Source organism: Triticum aestivum, chromosome 5D (assembly GCF_018294505.1).
Source record: "Triticum aestivum cultivar Chinese Spring chromosome 5D, IWGSC CS RefSeq v2.1, whole genome shotgun sequence".
NCBI lineage: Eukaryota > Viridiplantae > Streptophyta > Magnoliopsida > Poales > Poaceae > Triticum > Triticum aestivum.
The window spans coordinates 120533129-120553819 of NC_057808.1; positions in this window are offsets into that span (position 1 = coordinate 120533129).

Genomic DNA, 20691 nt, shown 5'->3' on the forward strand with positions numbered 1-20691 from the left:
TAAATACCCCTCCATCCTCCTCTCCATTTAAGAGAGAGCCATCAGAACGTGCCTATACTTCCATCATTCATTTTCTGAGAGAGAACCACCTACTCATGTATTGAGACCAAGACATTCCAATCCAACCACAAGAATCTTGATCTCTAGCCTTCCCCAAGTTGCTTTCCACTCAAATCATCCTTCCACCATAGCCAAATATGTGAGAGAGAGAGAGAGAGAGTTGAGTGTTTGGGAAACTATTCATACGTCTCCAATGTGTCTATAATTTTTTATTGTTCAATGTTGTTATATTGTCAATCTTGGATGTTTTATAATCATTTTTTGGTACTAACCTATTGACATAGTGCCAAGTGCCAATTTTTGTTTTCTGCATGTTTTTTACATTGCAGGAAATCAATACCAATCGGAGTCCAAATGCAACGAAACTTAAGGGAGATTTTTTGGACCAGAAGACACCTAATGGGCCAAGGCTGCCTGGGAAGTGCTCCGAGGAGAGCACAACCCACCAGGGCGCGCCAGGAGGCCCAGGCGCGCCCTGGTGGGTTGTGCCCACCGGGCCTCCTCTTTTCTCTATAAATCATCCAAGACCAATCGGAGTCCAGAAACCCTAAGGGAGTCGACAAAAATCAATTCCAGCCGCCGCAGAGTCCAGAACCACCAGATCCAATCTAGACACCATCACGGATGGGGTTCACCACCTCCATTGGTGCCTCTCTGATGATGCGTGAGTAGTTCTTTGTAGACCTTCGGGTTCGTAGTTAGTAGCTAGATGGCTTCCTCTCTCTCGCTGAATTCTCAATACAATGGTCTCTTGGAGATCCATATGATGTAACACTTTTTGCGGTGAGTTTGTTGGGATCGGATGAAATTTGAGTTTATGATCAGATCTATCTTTTTATATCCATGAAAGTATTTGAGTTTCTTTGATCTCTTTTAGGCATGGTTGCTTATAGCCTCATATTTCTTCTCCGATATTTGGGTTTTGTTTGGCCAACTTGATCTATTTATCTTGCAATGGGAAGAGGTGCTTTGTAGTGGGTTCGATCTTACTGTGCTTGATCCCAGTGATAGAAGGGGAATCGACACACATGTATCGTTGCTACTAAGGATAAAATGATGGGGTCTATCTCTACATAGATAGATCTTGTCTACACATGTCATCATTCTTATTGCATTACTCCATTTTTCCATGAACTTAATACACTAGATGCATGTTGGATAGCAGTCGATGTGAGGAGTAATAGTAGTAGATGCAGGCAGGAGTCGGTCTACTAATCTTGGACGTGATGCCTATATAATGATCATTGCCTGGATATCGTCATGATTATTTGAAGTTCTATCAATTTCCCAACAGTAATTTGTTTACCCACCGTTTGTTATTTTTCTCGAGAGAAGCCACTAGTGAAACCTACAGGCCCCGGGTCTCTTTCTCATATTATTTGCCTCTGCGATCAATTTTCCTTTGCTTTTATTTTCAGATCTATTAAACTAAAAATAAAAAATACCTTGCTGCGTTTTAATCTCATTTATTTTATTTGGCGTTCGATCTATCAATCTACTACAATTTTATTCACGACCGTTTGCCCATCTTGGGGCTCCGCTACCCGAAAGGGATTGACAACCCCTTTTACACGTCGATTTGCGAGTACTTCTTATTTGTGTGCAGGTGTTGTTTACGTTGTGTTGCTTGGTTCTCCTACTGGTTCGATAACCTTGGTCTCATAACTGAGGGAAATACCTACCGTCGCTGTGCTGCATCATCCCTGCCTCTTTGGGGAAATACCGACATAGCTTCAAGCCGCATCAAAAGGAATTTCTGGCGCCGTTGCCGGGGAGGATCTTCAACATATACCAGGATCCTAATCACAAATCTCATCTCCTCACAATTTACATTATTTTCCATTTGCCTCTCGTTTTCCTCTCCCCCACTTCACAAAGGTTTGTCGTTTTATTCACCCTCTTTTTCGTTTGCCTTCTTCTCTTCAGATCTATCTTTTTGCTTGCAATCTTCTTTGCTTATGTTGCCATGTGCCTTCTATGTGCTTGCATCTTTGGTTGCTAAAAATCTATTGCTATGGATCCTCATCCACTTGCTAATCTTTTTAAGAGATCCAATTATGATGAACCAATTGCTAATGAGTTGAGTGCACTAGATTATCTTTATGAAGTTTTGCTTGTGATTCGTGAATCTGAAAATTGTGTTGAAGAAATTTATGAAGTGATTCATGATATCTCCTTGAATGAAAAGCATGGTTGCAATAATTTTACTATAAATTCTATTAATGCCAATTGTGCTAATAATATGCAAAACCCCAAGCTTGGGAATGCTAATTTTGCTATGACCACTATTTGTTGCAATGATCATGATTGGGGTGATTCTTCTTATGATCTTGAAAATTTATTTAAGCCTCATGATGACTATGTTATTTGCAATAATTTTGAAAGTGGGTTTGGAAGAGTGTCAACTTTAGGTAAAAAATAATCCCACATATTTGGAGAGGGTTCAATCTTATGAAATTTTTGATGAAAGTGGGTTTGGAGAGGTCATGACTTTAGTTGATGTTAATCCCACTGTCTTGGAAGATCATAAAACTTTTATGCATGTGGATCGTGAAGAGAAAAATTTATATGATGGCTATATTATTGAATTGGATTATGATCCTACATATAATTATTATGATAGAGGAAAATATGGTTGTAGAAATTTTCATGTTATTAAATTTCCTCTCGTTATGTTGAGATTGTCAATATTTTATTCCTCTCCTTTGCAGATGCTAGATATTTCTTGTCTTGAAATTTTTTTCCTATAAAATTCCTATGCATAGGAAGTATGTTAGACTTAAATGTGTTTGTCACATGTTTCACGATGAATTATTATCTTTCATGTGAGCATCGTTAAAATCTTATGCCTAGCAAGGGGCATAAAACGATAGCGCTTGTTGAGAGGCAACCCAATGAATAAAATTTATTTTTGCTTTTTGCTTTCTGTTCTTGAGTGTTAGCACAATTATGCTACTGTTATGATTGTGTTTTTTGTGTTTTAGTTAGTGTTTGTGCCAAGTAAAGCCTTTAGGATCTTCTTGGGTGATAGTTGTTTGATCTTGCTGAAAAACAGAAACTTTTGCGCTCACGAAAACAATTCTTATTTTTTATCAGAGCGTGGTAAAATGCCAATTCTTTTTGCAATAGATTAATATACAAATTTCTCATGTCGTCCTAAGTTTTCAGAATTTTTGGAGTTTCAGAAGTATTCGAAATATCCATATTTCTACAGACTGTTCTGTTTTTGACAGATTCTGTTTTATTTGCGTTGTGTGCTTATTTTGATGCCTCTGTGGTTTTCTTTGATGAGTTTTTGCCATAGAAAGTTGGAATACAGTAGATATAATGCAAGAACAAAATATGATTTTGTTTGCTACAGTACTTATAGTAGTGATTTGTTCTCTTACACTAACGGATCTCACGAAGGTTTTGTTGAGTTTTGTGTGATTGAAGTTTTCAAGTTTTGGGTTATCTTATGATGGATGAAGGAATAAGGAGTAAGAAGAGCCTAAGCTTGGGGATGCCCCGGCATCCCAAGCTATTATCCAAAAGAGAGAAAGCAACTAAGCTTGGGGATGCCCCCGAGTGGCATCCCCTCTTTCTTCTAACAACCATCGGTATTTTACTCAAAGCTATATTTTTATTCGTCACATACTATGAGTTTTGCTTGGAGCGTCTTGTATGATATGAGTCTTTGCTTGTTTTATTTTTTGTTTTATGTCTTGATTCCTTGCTGGACACACCTATTTGAGAGAGCCAAAATTATGTCATGACTTGTTAAAATTGCTCTCTAGGCTTCACTTAAATTTTTATGAGCTATGGACTTGCTCTAGTGCTTCACTTATATGTTTTTGAGCATGGTGTGCTTTAGTATTTTTGAAGCAATAATCTCTTGCTTCACTTAGATTTATTTGAGAGTTAGTAAAATTTTCAAGAAAATTCTCTCTTCTTTCACTTAAATTAATTTGAGAGAAAGAAATATTATGCTCATGATCTTCACTTATATTTGTTTGAGCTTATCAAAAGCAACATATGAAATTTAGTTCCAAAGTGATAGATATCCAAGAAGGATATAATAAAAACTTTCATGAAGATCATTGGACAAAATAAACTTGATTCTTTGTAATAGTTTTGAGATATGATAATGTGATATGTGAGTCATCTTGATGAGTAATTATGCTTTAGTAAGAATATTGGTGTTAAGGTTTGTGATTCCCTATGCAAGCACGAAAGTCAATATTTATGCAATGAAATTATATACTACTTATGTTGCATTATTCGGTGTTAATTATGCTTAATGCTCGCTTATGAGATTATTCGTTTCTTTGTTGGTCGCTTCTCAATCTTTTACTAGCCTTCATTTTGCACTAAGTATGATCACTACTTGTGCATCCAAAAACATTTAAACCAGTTTTGCCACATGAGTCCACTATACCTACCTATATACGGTATTCTTTTGCCGTTCTAAGCAAATTTGCATGTGCCATCTCTAATTTTCAAAATAAACTTCTCTTTTGTGTGTTCGTTTCGCTCGCGGAGCGGTGAGGGGTGGCTAATATTTTCCATGCTAGATGTGTTATTTTCACGATGAGTATTTATTCACTTGTCATTGCATGAGAGTAAGGCAAAGGTATTAGGGATGCCCAGTCCTGAAATGAAAAATGAATTTACTTTATGTTGTCAAATAATAAATTCCTTGGAAAGTGTTGGTATGAAGGGCAACCGTGGATACGCCTAGCCATGGAAAGTGAAAGTATGGTTGAAAAAGGAATAAGCTTTAAGGAACCGCCTATGATATATCTAGCATGGAAAGTGTTGGGAACTCTAAGTCGTTTTCGTTGGTGGGAAGGATACACCTCCCAAAATGTTTTTATCTCTAAGTTTTTCGCTTTTAGCTCTGGCACCTCTAGAAATCCCTACTTCCCTCCGCGAAGGGCCTTTCTTTTAGTTTATGCAATTTTTATTTTGAATTTGAGTCTCCATCTTCTCTTATAAAAGCACCAACTAGGTGGCACTATGATCGTACTTGAGTATTGGGTGTAGCTAATATGCGAGTGTGTTTCATGAATGGATCAATGATTGAGCATGATGGGCTAGGGATAGTTTATTTTAGCGTTGATATTTTGAAAGACATGGTTGCTTGTTGATATGCTTGAGTATTTAAGTTATCATGTCAAAACTAGACTATTGCCTTGAACAGTATAAAAGTACAAATGTCCATGCTATAAACAAAAGAAATATGATATGACATGATAGGCAGAATTCCACATCAAAAATTCTGTTTTTATCACTTACCTACTCGAGGACGAGTAGGAGTTAAGCTTGGGGATGCTGATATGCCTCCAATGTATCTATAATTTTTAATTGTTCCATGCTGTTATATTATGAATCTTGGATGTTTTATAATCATTTTATATCATTTTTTGGTACTAACCTATTGACATTGTGCCAAGTGCCAGTTGTTGTTTTCTGCATGATTTTTACATTGCAGGAAATCGATACCAAACGGGATCCAAATGCAACGAAACTTTACGGAGATTTTTTTGGACCAGAAGACACCTAATGGGCTAAGGCTGCGCCTGGGGGTGCTCCGAGGAGAGCACAACCCACCAGGGTGTGCCAGGAGGCCCAGGCGCGCCCTGGTGGGTTGTGCCCACCCCGGTGCCGCCCGGACCGCATCTTTGCTCTATAAATACCCCATTATTCCAGAAACCCTAGGGGAGTCGACGAAAATAAATTCCAGCCGCCACAGAGTACAGAACCACCAGATCCAATCTAGACACCATCACGGATGGGGTTCACCACCTCCATTGGTGCCTCTCGATGATGCGTGAGTAGTTCATTGTAGACCTTCAGGTCCGTAGTTAGTAGCTAGATGGCTTCCTCTCTCTCGCTGAATTCTACAATGGTCTCTTGGAGATCCATATGATGTAACTCTTTTTGCAGTGAGTTTGTTGGGATCAGATGAACTTTGAGTTTATGATCAGATCTATCTTTTTATATCCATGAAAGTATTTGAGTTTCTTTGATCTCTTTTAGGCATGATTGCTTATAGCCTCGTATTTCTTCTCCGATATTGGGGTTTTGTTTGGCCAACTTGATATATTTATCTTGCAATGGGAAGAGGTGCTTTGTAGTGGGTTCAATCTTACGGTGCTCTATCCCAGTGACAGAAGGGGAACCGACACGTATGTATCGTTGCTACTAAGGATAAAACGATGGGGTCTATCTCTACATAGATAGATCTTGTCTACATCATGTCATCGTTCTTATTGCATTACTCCATTTTTTCATGAACTTAATACACTAGATGCATGCTGGATAGCGGTCGATGTGTGGAGTAATAGTAGTAGATGCAGGCACGAGTCGGTCTACTAATCTTGGACGTGATGCCTATATAATGATCATTGCCTGGATATTGTCATGATTATTTGAAGTTCTATCAATTTCCCAACAGTAATTTGTTTACCCACCGTTTGCTATTTTTCTCGAGAGAAGCCACCAGTGAAACCTACCGCCCCCGGGTCTCTTTCTCATATTATTTGCCTTTGCGATCAATTTTCCTTTGCTTTTATTTTCAGATCTATTAAACTAAAAATAAAAAATACCTTGCTGCGTTTTAATCTCATTTATTTTATTTGGCGTTCGATCTATCAATCTACTACAATTTTATTCACGACCGTTTGCCCATCTTGGGGCTCCGCTACCCGAAAGGGATTGACAACCCCTTTTACACGTCGGGTTGCGAGTACTTCTTATTTGTGTGCAGGTGTTGTTTACGTTGTGTTGCTTGGTTCTCCTACTGGTTCGATAACCTTGGTCTCATAACTGAGGGAAATACCTACCGTCGCTGTGCCGCATCATCCCTTCCTCTTTGGGGAAATATCGACGTAGCTTCAAGCCGCATCAACTATCATTTCAAGCACAAGAGCAAGGTGTTCATCATCAACACACCATCTATTACCTTTTGGAGAGTGGTGTCTCCTAGATTTTGGTTAGGTGTCACTTGGGAGCCTCCATCAAGATTGTGGAGTTGAACCAAGGAGTTTGTAAGGGCAAGGAGATCGCCTACTTCATGAAGATCTACCCAAGTGAGGCAAGTCCTTCATGGGCAATGGCCATGGTGGGATAGACAAGGTTGCTTCTTCATGGACCCTTCGTGGGCGGAGCCCTCCGTGGACTCGCGCAACCGTTACCCTTCGTGGGTTGAAGTCTCCATCATCGTGGATGTACGATAGCACCACCTATCGGAACCATGCCAAAAATCTCCGTGTCTACATTGCGTTTGCTCCTTCCAAACTCCTCCCCTTTACCTTCATATGCAACGATTTACATTCCGCTGATATACTCTTAGAATTGCATGTGTAGGTTCATTGCTTGACTTGTGTTAAGTTGCTAAAATCTGCCAAGACTTAAAATTGGGAAAAGGCTAGATTTTTATTTGGTTAAGTAGTCTAATCACCCCCCTTCTAGACAAACTTTCGATCCTACAAGTGGTATTAGAGCTTTGGTCTCCATTTTCCTTGATTTCCATAGCTTTGGTGATCATAGCCTTGGTTTCACAACCTAGGAGAGTATGGCATCTAGCGAGGGAAATTACCACCGTAGAGGTCCTTACATTTATGGTACTAATTTTGCTAGTTGGAAGCATAAGATGAAAATGCATATTCTTGGACATAACCCCGCCGTTAGGGATATTGTGTATATTGGTTTGCAAGGTGAATTCTTCAACGGGAGAGAACCAAATCATGAAGCAACCGCTGAAGAATTGAAGATGTTACAATACAATGCTCAAGCTTGCGATACCTCTTCAATGGATTGTGCCCCTAAGAATTCAACAAAATCAGCCATCTTGAGAATGCAAAGGAAATTTGGGATACTTTGATTGATATGAACGAAGGTACCGACTCCATCAAGGAATCCAAATTGGATGTGCTTGAAAGTCAACTTGACAAGTTCAAAATGAAGGATGGTGAAGGTGTCGCTAAAATGTACTCTAGGCTTGCTCTCATCACAAATGAGATTGCCGGCTTAGGAAGTGAAGAGATGACCGACAGATTCATCATCAAGAAGATCCTAAGAGCCTTGGATGGAAAATATGATACCGTGTGCACATTGATCCAAATGATGCCCAATTACAAAGATCTCAAGCCAACGGAAGTCACTGGGAGAATTGTTGCTCATGAGGTGTCACTCAAGGATAAATAAGAGCTTCACAACAAGTCTAGTGGTGCTTACAAAGCTTCATGTGATGCTCCTACATCATCAAGTGAGAAACAAGTCGTCAATGAGGAATTGAGCCTAATATTTAAGAACTTCAACAAGTTCTACAAGAGTAGAAGCAAAGAAAGAAGTTCCAAGTCAAGGTCCTACAATGACAAAAGATCTTCTAGTCGTGATCGCAATTGCTACAATTATGGAAGACCCGGACACTACTCAAGTGAGTGTATGGCTCCCTACAAAAGAAGAGAAGACTCACCTAAAAGGAGAAGCAAAAGAGAAGAATCATCACCAAGAGAATGAAGGAGTAGAGATGATCGTTACGAACGAAGATCCTCTCGCAGAAGCAAGGATTCGGAAAGGAAGGACAAGTCATCAAAGAGCTACACAAGACGAATACATCAAGCTCATGCTGGTGAATGTGTATCTGGTTCTGACTCCGACAACCACTCCGTGAGAAGCTATCACTCCAACTGTGAATATACTCAAGATGAAGGTGTTGCCGGTCTTGCACTTGTTTCAACCAACTCCTATGACATATTTGACTCACCAAATGAAGGAATTGGAAGATGCTTTAGGGCTAAAGGCCCAAAGGTATAACACCTTGAGTATGTTGATTTCAATAGTGATGAAGATGATTTGCTAGGTGATGATGATTTACTTGTTGACAACTCTAGTAATGAAAACTATGATGAAATTGCTATTAATCATGCTAATCAAGATAAAACGAATGACGATGATAAGAAGAAGATTGAGCGTCTAACTAAAGAACTAAACACTCTTAAGTTAGCTCATGAAACTACCTTAGATGATCATCGAGAGCTTGTAAAGACTCATGAGAAGCTACGCTTTGAAAAGCTCAATCTAGAGCAAGAGCATGGGTTCTTAAAAGCAATCAATGATGATCTTCATAAGAAAAGTTCTTCTTACATTGCCAAGCGTTTACTCTTGTCTACTTACATGCCACAAGTTAAATCTAGCAACAAGAGTAAGAAAGATTCTTCCTCTAGTAGTAACAATGACCATGTTAAATCCAATATTGTTGCTTCTAGTAGTTCTCTTGATTCCACTAATGATTCTCTTAGCCAAGTGATACGTCCATTTTGCATCACGTTTTCTTACTGTTATTTATAATGTTTTTATCCATAATAATGCTTTTTGGAGTAATTCTAATGCATTTTCTCTCATAATTTGCAAGGAACACACCAAGAGGGAGAATTCCGGTAGCTGGAAATCTGGACCTGGAAAAGCTACGTCAGGCCACCTATTTTGCACAACTCCAAATGAGTTGAAACTTCATGGAGAATTTTATGAATTATTTGAGGAATATTGGAGCCAATAAACACTAGAGGGGGGCCACTAGGTGGGCATAACCCACCTGGGTGCGCCAGGCCCCCCTAGCGCGCCCTGGTGGGTTGTGGCCTCCTCGGCCCACCTCCGGTGACCATCTTCTGGTATATAAGTGATTTTGACCTAGAAAAAAATCAAGAGGAGGCTTTCGGGACAAAGCGCCACCGTCTCGAGGCGGAACTTGGGCAGGAGCACTTTTGCCCTCCGGCGGAGCAATTCTGCCGCGGTAACTTCCCTCCCGGAGGGGGAAATCATCGTCATCGTCATCACCAACAACTCTCCCATCTTGGGGAGGGCAATCTCCATCAACATCTTCACCAGCACCATCTCATCTCAAACCCTAGTTCATCTCTTGTATTCAATCTTGTTACCGGAACTGTAGATTGTTGCTAGGGGGTGACTAGTAGTGTTGATTACATCTTGTAGTTGATTACTATATGGTTTATTTGGTGGAAGATTATATGTTCAGATCCATTATGCATATTAATACCCCTCTGATCATGAGCATGTTTATTGTTTGTGAGTAGTTGCCTTTGTTCTTGAGGTCACAGGATAAATCATGTTGCAAGTAATCATGTGAATTTGATATGTGTTCGATATTTTGATAGTATGTATGTTGCGATTCCCTTAGCGGTGTCATGTGAACATCGACTACATGACACTTCACCATCTTTGGGCCTAAGGGAATGCATTGTGGAGTAGTAAATAGATGGTGGGTTGCGAGAGTGACAGAAACGTGAACCCCGGTTTATGCACTATTCCGTAAGGGACCGATTGGAACCTAGAGTTTAATGCTATGGTTAGAATTTATTCTTAATACTTTTCGCGTAGTTGCAGATGCTTGCGGGAGGGTTAATCATAAATAGGAGCTTTGTTCTAGTAAGCACAGCACCTAAGCACCGGTCCACCCACATATCAAATTATCAAAGTTGCGAACACAAATCAAACCAACATGATGAAAGTGACCAGATGAAATTCCCGTGCACCCTCAAGAACGCTTTGCTTATCATAAGATACCGTTTTGGCCCGTCCTTTACCTCAAAAGGATTGGGCTACCTTGCTGCATACTCGTTACTATTATCGTTACTTGCTCGTTACAAATTACCTTGCTATCAAACTACTCGCTACTTACAATTTCAGCACTTGCAGACTTTACCTTAATGAAAACTACTTGTCATTTCCTTCAGCTCCTCGTTGGGTTCAACACTCTTACTTATCGAAAAGAGCTACAATTGACCCCCTATACTTGTGGGTCATCACCAAGTTACACTTGAGCAAGAAAATAGCTTATTGAAGGGAATTATAGAGAAAGGTGTTTACAAGAGCCTTGCCGAAAGTAACCAATTTGAGGAAATTGTACGCAAGCAAGGGAGGCACCGAAAGAATCAAGGTGTTGGTTTTGACCGAAAGTTCAATGCCAATGGAGTTGAGTGGGAAGAAGATCAATACCCTAAGACGAAGTTTGTTCCTCAACAAGAGAAGTATGATCCTACTTCCTTCAAGGGGACACAAGCTCAAGATGATCTTCCACCACAAGACCACAAGCTAAAAGGAAAGGACAAGCTTCAAAGGAGATTGATGAATTTGAAGAAGCTCCAAATGCCTTGGTCAAGTGGGTTCCCAAGACTACGTCAAGTTCTACTTCATCAAGTACATCTACAACCCCAAGGATTCCCATCAAGATGATGTGGATCCCGAAGAAGAAGAACTAGAGAGTTCTTGAGGGTGACTCTGCCAACATACTCCAGTCATACTCATATTGGCAAGGACAAGTGCAATCAACTTCCACATCTTGCACTAGTTCAAGGAGTCACAAACCCTCTTGTTGGTAAGACAAGGAACAAGGTAACCTAATGCTTTCATGGACATCACTGTATGTGTACTTCACTTTATGTCTATGGATATCCTTATGTGTTCCTTGTGGGACTAACCCATGTAGGTATTGAAAGTACAACTCACTAAAATGGATTTCTCCAAATGATCTACATCAACATTGAGCATCTACATCTTCAACATCTACATGAAGTCATCATCGACAAAACCCAAGGTTAGTTCATCCCTCTTAGGGGGGATATCACATCTAGGGGGAGCTTTACTCTAAGAATTGAGCTAAAGCAACTCTAATGATGTGAACACAACATTGCTTTATGTAAAAGTGGTAACCCCACTTGTGCTTAAACAATGAGTATGACCTACAATCAAATGTTCTCATTTGACTCCTTAGTCAATATACTCATATATAGATGACCTAGTCATCGCCAGTTGCTTGATAGATGCTAGAGTGTTTGTGCATGCTTTGTCACTTATTTTATTTGCTATCTTATTGTGTGAGCATGTTGAGTGCATAATTTTCTTCATTCAAGGACATCCATTTGTTGCTTTGATTGTTTGGTTTTTCTTTTGCCAAATGGATGGACAATAATGCCTAAGTATTCCCTCTAGCTATCTATGCTTTTCTCGTCTCAAACTTTATTCATTCTACACCACAAAGTTTGACCAAGTCATATTCAAACCCTCTGGGTGAGGAGCACTCGGAGCCACCGATTCGTCATAGACTTAAACTTCCAAAATCTCTTAATGTACTTCAGTCTAACCAATTCATTCCTTTTGGTCATACCGAGTTCATTAAGTTGATCTAGGCTTTTGATCTCGGTGCAACCGATTAGAACTCTTCGGTCACACCGAGTTGTAGTAACTGCTTGCGATTCCGCATCTCGGTGCCACCGAGTTGTCCGCTCGGTCACACCGACAGGGTCTGGATATATATACCCACGGGTCAAATTTTGGAAATTTCTCCGAAACCCGTCGCCCGCGCTTGTCCAGCTCTGCCGACTCGAGGTCTCCAGATCGTCTCCTCCGTCGCCAGCGACCTCCTGCCGCTGGTCTCCGCCACCGTCAACGGAATCTTCGCCGCCGTTGTCGCCGTAGCGAGTTCACCATCGAGTTAGGGTATGAACTCGACCCCTTTGTGCAATCTTTACCTCTGATTCCCGCACTTAGGTCAATGCCATGAATCTTACCATGTTTGAGATACTTCTATCCAATCAAAAACTCCTTTAGATTAGTTTTGATTCGAAAACTTAGGGTTAGGTTTCCGCCGAATTCATCTCGGATCGACTGAGTTGTAGAAATCGGTCTCACCGATTTGGCCCGGGCCATTGCACTTGTGATTTTCGGTCTGATCAAAACTTACAAATTGTGTGACCGAGTTTGATTCTCGGTGAAACCCTAGTAGTCTCGGAGTCACCGAACTGTGTCTAGGTCTGACCGATTTCACTAAGTTTAGACTCTAATATTGCTTTGGTGTCACCGAGTTTAACAAATTGGTAGCTCCGAAATGACTTCTGTAGAAAACTAAAACTAAGTTTTTGACTCATTTGTTTTGCAAAATCTCTGCACTTTGTGATGCTCATCCACTCTGTCTCAACTATATCTATTCACAGGGTCAGCTTTCAGCTTTCAGCCATGACAGACAACAGTGACAGCCAAAACAGGTCTGAGCAACAGGTTAACTTGAGTGAGGGCACTAGTCCCTTTGACAGCTATGATGATGGGAGCAGAAGTACTCCTAGCAACCTGCCTAAGGCTGCTACTAGGCAGAGAGTTAAGAGAAACTCAGATTCTAAGGGTGAAGATTATGTTGCTGATGAGGAAGTCACTTCAAGGAAAAAGGTTGTCAAGAAAGAGTTTGGCACAGCAGCTTCAACCAAGCCAGGTATGAAGAAGGCACCAGCCAAAAGGATCCCAATGTCCAAAGCCAGAGCCTCAACACAGGAAACCATTGAGTTCACTCTTCAACCAAAGGAGGCTGGTGAATGCAAGAAGAGGAAGGAAACGGTCAGAAAGACAATTGCTAGGGTCATTGGCAGATCCTCAATGATGAGAGACCCAGCTGAGGATGAGGAAGAGGATGAAGGGGATGCTGCACCAGCCCCCAAAGCTCAGAAGTTGATGGGGGATGCCATCAAGTCAGGGGCTGCTCCATCAAAGCCCAAGACTGCCCCCAAGGCTATTGCTACTTCTCGAGCTTCTAAGCCTGCAGCACCCAAGAGATCAACTAGGAACATACCAGCTGCTGAGAAGAATAAGGCCCGAGTGCCTGAAGTTGAAGAAGAAGAAGCCCAAGTGCTTAGAAAGCTCAAGCCCAAAATTCCAGATCATGATGATACACATCCAGTTGTTGAGAACATGAAGATAAGAAAGGATGCAGATCTCAGGCTATGGAGGCAGACAGACCCATATGCCACCAGAAGAAGGATTGTTGTAGACTAGATGTTTCATACTAAGGAACAACATGACTTTTATGAGACTGTCCTCCTAGACAAGAAGCCCATCATTTGTGACATGAAATGGGTAGATTGGAAGTACATTGACAATGCAGACCATTTTCCTGGAGTTCATGAGAGCTTCAGAATGAATGGAGTTGACAAGTTTGTGGGTCAGAAGCTAAAAAAATGGAATGATGATTTGATCATGTAGTTCTATTCCACAGCACACTTCTACCCAGATGGCAAGATTGTCTGGATGACTGAGGGTACTACGTCCCGATCTTCCATTGCTGAGTGGGCAAAGCTGATAAATGCTCCAGAAGAGGCAGATGATGATACTGATGTGTATGCCAAGCCCAGAAAAGATCACAATTCCATGGCACACATGTACAAGGAAATTCCAGATGATGCCTTGGAAACACACAAGTTTGGTTCAATGTATTACCTTCTGTTAGGGCAGTCAACAATCAACACCATCCCCAGGCACACTCTGCTGCCCAAATCTGGAGATCACAGGATGATCAGAGGGCACTCCGTCAATATGTGCCAGGAAAATTCAAAGTGATGAGTTTGATTGTTGAGACTTTTAAGAGAATACCAGCTGACTAGAAGAGATCATGTGGCTATCCTCCACATATTCAGATGCTCATAAATTCTAAGATGGGCACAAGCACATATCTGTTGGATAAAGAGCACCTTCCCATGAGGCATGATTTTGAGGATAACACTGTTGTGATGGATCCTTCACATCCAACTTCTGTTGAGGCTCAAGAGAAGAGAGCAAAGGCACAGGGTGTAAAAGCTTCAACGATCCCAGACCCTTCTGCAGTCAATCTTAAGACCAAGCAAGACCAGCTCAACTATCTGCTTGAGGCCACTATGAGAGTAGAGAAAGGACTAGCTGTTAAGGCATATCTCTCTAGATGTAGTTTTGGTGATTGATGACAACATGTTTGCGGACTAATCGTGTGCTTTGAGCATTTCAGAGATTCATCATTTGGCACGAGACGATTTCTTTCCCCTCGGAGTGTCATTCAAGACGGTGTAGCTCTTTCACTTCTTTTGGTGGATTAGTTTCGTAGGAGTCACCGTACTATCAAGAGGGGGTCCGCTTTGGTAAGGCTAGGGTGGAATCAACACGTACACATCCTCTTTACACCCTCTGAGCCTTTCCGCTTCATTGGAGTTTTCTTTCCTCTCTCTTTGGGCTAAGTCTGGTCCCAGCGGTAGTACCGCGGTACCCAGCGGTAGTACCGCTTAGGGGTCACAAGCGGCAGTACCGCTCCGCAGCGGTAGTACCGCTGGTAGGTCCTCAGCAGTAGTACCGCTACGGTACCAGGCCCCTACCGCGTCGACTTGAGGGGTCTTTTTTGTGTCAGATTGTGCGGTACTTCGCAGCGGCAGTAGAGCGGCAGTACCGCTCTTAAGCGGTAGTACCGCCCTACCACCGCGGTAGTACCGCCCATGTCCGTATCTCCCTTGCCCTCCAATCTCCACGGTAGTACCGCAGTGGGAGCAGCAGTATCGCTTGTCTCAGCGGTAGTACCGCTGCCTTATGCGGTAGTACCGCCCTCTGCGGGGCTGTTGTGGGGGGTAACAGTTGGATTGTTCCCCCCACTATATAAAGAGGTCTTCTTCCCCATAGTTGACCTACCTCTTCCCCCAAAAGCTCCATTGTTGCTCCAAGCTCCATTTTCGCCCGATCTCTCTCCCTAGCCAATCAAACTTGTTGATTTGCTCGGGATTGGTTGAGAAGGCCCCGATCTACACTTCCACCAAGAGAAATTTGATTCCCCCCACTTATCCCTAGCAGATCTTGTTACTCTTGGGTGTTTGAGCACCCTAGACGGTTGAGGTCACCGCGGAGCCATAGTCCATTGTGGTGAAGCTTTGTGGTGTCGTTGGGAGCCTCCAATTAAGTTGTGGAGATTGCCCCAACCTTGTTTGTAAAGGTCCGGTCGCCGCCTTCAAGGGCACCAATAGTGGAATCACGGCATCTCGCATTGTGTGAGGGCGTGAGGAGAATACGGTGGCCCTAGTGGCTTCTTGGGGAGCATTGTGCCTCCACACCGCTCCAACGGAGACGTACTTCCCCTCAAAAGGAAGGAACTTCGGTAACACATCCTCGTCTTCACCGGCTCCACTCTTGGTTATCTCGTCCCTTTACTTTCGCAAGCTTACTTGTGTTAAATCCCTTGCTTGCTTGTGTGCTTGTTGTCATTGCATCATATAGGTTGCTCACTTAGTTGCATATCTAGACAACCTACTTTGATGCAAAGTTTAAATTGGTAAAGAAAAGCTAAAAATTGTTAGTTGCCTATTCACCCCCCCCCTCTAGTCAACTATATCGATCCTTTCAATTGGTATCAGAGCCTCGTCTCTTTATTAAGGACTTTACCGTCCGAAGAGTATGGTTGACGTCGTAGACGGTGTGGAGGAGCACTCCGGTGTGAATCCGGTCTCGTCTACGGGAGATGGGGGAACCGCGGTCTCTCGTGAGGAATTAAATGTGGCGTTGGACACATTGAAAACCTCCATGACTACCGAGGTCGAAAGCATGTTTAATAAATACTTAGAAGGGCTTAAACTTTCCACCGCACCGTTGAAAGTGGGTGATCCCGCCAACAAGGTGATGGATGCTACCTCCGACAAAGGGGAAGCTACTAGCGACAAAGCTCCTTCTTCTAGTGGTAAAAATGGCACCGGTATCTTTGCCCATGTGGAACCTCCACCTGTCTATGGTGGACCGCTCCCTTCCACTCATTTGAATCATGCCGGCCCGGCCCCTAAGATTGAGAAGAATGTAGATTTTGATTCTTGGGTCTATCGTTTTAAGCGTCATTTAAATCATGTGAACACTAACCTTTGGAGAATCATTGAAGAAGGTTTCTATCCGCATGACCGAAGTAACTTCACTCTTAGAGAAGCTGTGGATCATCAATTCAATGAGAATGCTCTCTTCATCATCCAAGAAGAAATCCCACCCGAAGATCTTCCTCATCTCCGGCCCTACACCGTGGCCAAAGATGCTTGGCTCCAAGTTGTTTCCCTCTATCGGGGAAGCGCAAGCATTCAACGCTCCAACTATGAAGTGGTGCAAGATGAAGCCGACGAGTTTGCAATGAAAGAAGATGAAGAACCTCGTGAGCTTTTTCGGAGAGTAACCAAACTCGCGGTCTCTCTCCGAGATCATGGAAGTAAGGACACGGATGACAATTGGATCAAGCGCAAATTCCTCAAGGCAATGATGCCCTACCACAAAGCCATGTCCTCCGTCATTCGTCAAAGGCCGGACTTCCACACCTTGTCCTCAAGTGAAGTGTTGGATGAGTTCGTTGCTATGAGCATCTTGGACAAGACCGCCGACAATGCGGTTCTTCGCTCTCAAAGAGTAAAGAAGCCCAACCTTGCTCTAAAGGCCAAGGTTAGTATGGAGGAAGAGGATGAAGAGGAAGAAGAGGAGGGCAACCTCGAAGATACGAAGTATGCCTATCATGAACACATGGCTCTTGCTTCAAGGCAATTTTGGAGCAAGAAGAACACAAGGCCAAACTTCAACAAGAACAATTCAAGTGGCGCAAAGGGCAAGCAACGAGTGAGGACTTGCTTCAATTGTGGCAATGTGAGCCACTTTGTTGCGGAGTGCCCTTACGAGAAGAGGGAAGACAATGGTGGCAAGCTCATTCGAAAGGACAAGGCCAAGTCGTTCCCCAACAAGAGCAACTTCACCAAGAAGACTCCTCCCAAGGCATTGGTGGTACAAGAAGAGTACAATGAGGATGATGACGATGATGAAGATGGTGAGTCGGTTGCCATGGCCTCCGTTGCCATTGCGATGACTCCACGGATGTCTCTCTTCGACTCACCCAATGAGAACATCACCGCCAAGTGCCTCATGGCTAAAGCCACCAACAAGGTAACCCCCAACATCAAAACTACCATCATTAATCATCCTTCTTCGACGGATAGCATTGATGAACATGAGGGGACAAATGTGGAGGAAAATGAGTTTGAGACCTTTATGGGTAAACTCAAGGGTAAATCCAAGAAGCACTTCGTTGCTCTCTTGGAACAACTTGGTGAAGCCAATGACATGATCGAGGCTCACGAAGATACCATCTCTAAGATGGAGGGGCATAGTCGTGACTATGCCGATGAGATTTCGGATCTTTCCAATGCTCTTGACGAAGAGCGTGGTCTTCGTTTGGCTCTTGAGGAGTCATACAACGATGATCATGCTAAGTTAAAGAAAGATCTTGATCATGCTCTTGTTGTGTCTCGTGTGCTAAACTCCGAGAAGGCAAAACTTGGGGTTGATCTTGCTAGACTCAAAGAGGAGTTTGACATTCTCGACAAGGCTCACAAAGTCTTGAAGGGTGTTCATGCTAGCCTCAAGGAGTCTCATGATCAACTCCAAGTAAAGCTAACTAAGGAGAAAGCCACCTTTCCTCATATGGTGTTAATTGATAATGCAAATGCTACTAACCCTTGTTGTGAGCATGTGCATCTTGTTGAGGAGAATGCTAAGTTGAAGGAGCAACTTGAGAAAGGCCTTGTGTCATGCATACAAGGTGAGAAGAACCTCAACGACCTTTTGAGCAACCAAAAGGAAGTTGTGGCCAAGGAGGGGATTGGGTTCGCACCCAAGCCCAAGAACAAGAAGAAGAATGACAAGACCAAACGACCTCCTCCTCTCAAGCAAACTTTTGTGAAGGAGGGAGAGGGTGCTTCCAAGGAGAAGAAGAACAATGCGAAGGGTGGCGGTGTCAAGAAGGGCAATGCCACCCCATCCAACAAAGCCGGCGACTTTAATCCTTCTTATGTGTTATGCCGTGCTAGTGATGGGCATGTTTATGCCAAATTTGTTGGTTCTCCTCATGAGTACATTGAATGGTCTATTTGGGTTCCTAAGACCCTTGTTACTAACATCAAAGGACCCATTACAAAATGGGTACCTAAAACCAAGCATTGATCTCTTGTAGGTGTTTGCTTCCGGTGGGGGATCATGGTTGCTCGATAGTGGAGCTACAAATCATATGACCGGAAGCAAGGACTTGGTGGTGGACGTGCACAAGATTCCATCTATGCCCACCAATGTCGAGTGGGGTGATGCCTCGTCCTCTAAGGTATTGGGACTCGGCAAAGTAGTCATTTCTCATGATCTCACGATCGAGAAAGTCATGCTTGTTGAGTCCCTTGCATACAATTTACTTTCCGTTCGTCAACTTGCTATCATGGGCTTTGCCACCTTCTTTGATATTGATACCGTGGCCCTCTTGTGGAGCAAGACTCTTAAAGTAGCCTTTGTTGGGCATGTCGAGAACGGTCTCTATGTGATTAACTTTTCGGAGCGACCCACTAAGACCGCGACATGCCTAATGGCTAAAGTTGACGTGGGATGGCTTTGGCATCGCCGTTTAGCCCATGTCAATATGAGATCTTTGCAAAGTCTTCTCAAGGGGGACCATGTCCGTGGACTAACGAACGTTAGTTTTGCTAAAGATCGTGCTTGCAGTGCTTGTATCGAAGGAAAGCTTCATGAGAAGGCTCACCCTCCCACGACTCTCATTTACTCGAAGAGGCCTTTGGAGCTCCTTCATTTGGATCTCTTTGGGCCTCCATCCTTTGATAGTCTTGGGGGTAGAAAGTATTGCTTGGTAATTGTGGATGACTATTCAAGATACACTTGGGTGTATTTCTTCAAGAGGAAGAGTGAGACCCAACAAACCGTCATTGACTTTGCAAATGAAGCCCAACGTCAACACAATGCAAAGATCTTGACAATAAGAAGTGACAACGGCACCGAGTTCAAGAACTACACCTTGGATGAGTTTCTTAGTGATGAGGGGATCAAGCATCAATATGCCGCACCTTACACCCCTCAACAAAACGGTGTTGCGGAGAGGAAGAACCGGACGTTGATGGATGCCGCAAGGACCATGATGGCGGAGTTCAAGTCTCCATACAACTTTTGGGCCGAAGCCATCAACACCGCGTGTCATGCATCCAATCGGCTCTACCTCCGCAAGGGCTTGAACAAGACTCCATATGAGATACTCACCGGTAACAAGCCCAACCTCAAGTACTTTCGGGTGTTCGGGTGTAAGTGTTTCATTCTCAAGAAAGGTGTTCGGTTGTCTAAATTTGAGGCTAGAGCATATGAGGGCATATTTGTTGGTTATGCTACAAACTCTCATGCTTACCGTGTCCTCAATAAATCCACGGGACTTATTGAGGAGACGTGTAACGTGGAGTTTGATGAGAATAACGGCTCCCAAGTGGAGCAAAGTGGCACTTGTGATGTAGGTGATGAAATTCCTCCTCAAGCCATAAGAAGAATGGGTGTTGGTTTTATCCTACCCATTGAGGAACCCCTTGTGGCCGAAGGAGAAGGACAATGCTCCACTCAAGTGGAGCCATCACCAACCCAAGGCCCACACGCTTCCGAAGAACAAAGTGAAGGCCCTCAACCTCATGAACAAGACCAAGGGCAAGATCATGCTCAAGACGGTGGAGACACACCAAGTGATGCCCAAGGTCAAGTTCTCTCCTCCGAGCAAGTTCAAGATCAAGAACAAGCTCAAGACGGCGCTCAAGATGATCAAGTGACCGCTCCTCAACTCACCTCCGAGGAGGAATTGGAGCGTCGTGCCGCCAAGATTGCTTCCAAGCTCTCCACCAAGGGTCATCTCATGAAGAATGTGCTTGGAAGCATTCAAAAGGGGGTAAGCACTCGTAGACAATTGGCAAACTATTGTGAACATCACGCGTTTGTCTCTTGTGTGGAACCCCAAAAGGTATATGAAGCTCT